The sequence below is a fragment of the Budorcas taxicolor genome, chromosome 17 (assembly GCF_023091745.1).
Source record: "Budorcas taxicolor isolate Tak-1 chromosome 17, Takin1.1, whole genome shotgun sequence".
Lineage (NCBI taxonomy): Eukaryota > Metazoa > Chordata > Mammalia > Artiodactyla > Bovidae > Budorcas > Budorcas taxicolor.
This window is the reverse complement of record NC_068926.1, coordinates 13098637-13101273: the sequence shown is the minus strand read 5'-3', so window position 1 is coordinate 13101273 and position 2637 is coordinate 13098637.

The following is a 2637-nucleotide window of genomic DNA, read 5'->3' as shown; positions in this document are numbered from 1 at the left end:
AAGTCGCACCACCTCTACCTCGTCCCTTCCCCAACCCTTCCCAAACCTCCTAGTGGTTATTTTTGTTCTTTAGCCCAGGTTAGGCTAAGTACTATCCCCGAAAGCCTTCTGGTCTGATTCCCAGGATCCCTTCATATGGTTTCCATTAAGGGCGCCAAACTGCTTTAAAACTGCTGCCTTGGAGCCACTCAGAAACCTCCAGGATTTTTGCCCTGGCCAGCTTCATGGAGAAGCTCTTGAGCAGAGGGAGGTAAAGGCCTCTGTTGAATGTCGACTTAAAGAATGCCGCAGCTGCTGCTAAGTCGCTTCAGCAGTGTCCGTTTCTGTGCGACCCCACAGACAGCAGCCCACCAGGCTCCTCTGTCCCTGGGATTCTCCAGGCAAGAATACTGGAATGGGTTGCCATTTCCTTCTCCAGACTTAAAGAATATTCACAATCTAAAAATTGAGTGTTATATTTTATTTGGTGGGCTATTTAAAGACTTCAAGCCCAGGAAACAGCATGTCCAGTGACATAGAGAATTGCTCAGAAGAGGTGAGGGGAGGAGCCAGGTTATAGGAAGTTTTACAGCAAAGGGCAGTAGTCTGACTATCAAATGATTATTGTTAACTAAAGAAAACCAGATATCCTAAGTTAAGGAATTTAGTGCTTTTCTATGTATGGGAAGATGCTTGAGTCTGTTGTTATTGTTCAGTTGCAAATTCATGTCCAACTCTGACACCCGGTGGACTGCAGCACGCCAGGCTAACCTTTCACTGTCTCCCAGAGTTTGTTCACATTCATGTCCATTTAGTTGATGATGCCATCCAACCATCTCATCCTCTGACACTCCTTCTCCTCTTGCCCTCAATCTTTTGCAACATCAGGGTGCTTTCCAGTGAGTCAGCTCTTCCCATTAGGTGGACAAAAAATTGGAGCTTCAGCTTCAGGATCAGTCCTTCCAATGGATATTCAGTGTTGATTTCCTTTAGGATTGATTAGTTTGATCTCCTTGCAGTCCAAGGGACTCTTGGTTCTTTTCCAGTGTGCGTGAGTTCTAAGTCGCTTCAGTCGTGTCTGACTCTCTGCGACCCTTTTGACTGTAGCCCACCAGGCTCCTCTGTCCATGGGGATTCTCAGGCCAAGAATATTGGAGTGGGTTGCCATGCCCTCCTTCAGGAGATCTTCCTGACCCAGGGATCCAACCCGCATCTCTTATATCTCTTGCATTGACAGGCAGTGTTACCACTAGCGTCCAGCACCACAATTCAAAAGCATCAGTTCTTCAGTGCTTAGCCTTCCTTATGGTACATCTCGCACAACTGTACAGGACTACTAGAAAAACCATAACTTTAACTATTTGGACCTTTGTTGGCAAAGTGATGTCTCTGCCTTTTAATATGCTGTCTAGGTTTGTCATAGCTTTTCTTCCAAGGAGCGAGTGTCTTTTCATTTCCTGGCTGCAGTCACTGTCTGAAGTAATTTTGGAGTCCAGGAAAATAAAATCAGCCACTGTTTCCACTTTTTCTCCTTCTGTTTGCCATGAAGTGATGGGACTGGATGCCATGATTAGTTTTGGGCTCACTGTAATCATTTCTTTCATATGCATCTCAGTGATGTGGGGCCAATATCTTGTGTGGTTCTTTTTTTTCATCCTGAGCATCCTTGGGAGTGGCTGCAGCCTAATGGCTGCCAGGTCTCCTTCGGGAGTGCCCTCAGGGCTTATGTTGGAGGGCTGTGATGCCTGATGACTGTTACTTTCTTATTTACTGATATGGCAGGAAATACTCCATTACTCATGAAGGTCTAATTGCCTAATGCTCCTGGTCTTACGCTTTAATTAATGTTTTATTACTCCAAGGAAATACAGTTCTCTGTCAATAGGTGTTACTCGTTCTTTCAGTATTTGTGGATTTTTTTTTCTTGTTGTATGCAGGCATAGCTTATTAGAGTAACACTCTTTAAGTTAAAAAACCCGATGTGAACAGTTTTAGAGATGATTTTGCAGACTAACCTGGCCACAGAAATTCAGTTTAGCCAGCAACATTTATATGGTTGGGTCTACACCGCCTCCTTTGCTGGGCCCCATTCCTCTACCAACCCCCCCCCCCCAACAAAGACAAAAAAAAAATGTTAGCTTCTGGAAAAATAGTCCCTTAATTGGTGTTGGGGTTTGTGGTCTAAGAAAAAAGGGAGCTGATAGGTTTGTAGAATCACAGTGTTGTAACTGAGAAGTTCCTTGGAATTCATCACGAATAAGTCTGTCAGTTTACTGAGGAGATTCCCAAAGTGTAGGGGTTAGGGACAATACACATGGCTCATGAGTAAAGGGCTAACTCAGAACTGAGGCCTAATGTGGGGAAAGGCTTGGACATCAAGTGCTTTATCATGGACAGAAAAAGGACTGATCAAATTCAGCTCAATCGTAACACATTCTCCCTGTTTCTCTCTCTCTCCTGCCTTTTTCCCTGCAGCTAACTCCCTCCTGCTCTGGGTCTTGCATATTTGGGGAGTTCCAGCCCTTTCTTCCATCCCATAACCTAGGCTTCACTCCTTTCTTTCTCTTTTTCCTTCCTTCCTAACCCCCTAGCCCACCCGAGCCCCATCCATGAGATTTTTATTTGGATTTTTAAAATGAAACCAGGTGCTACATAAAA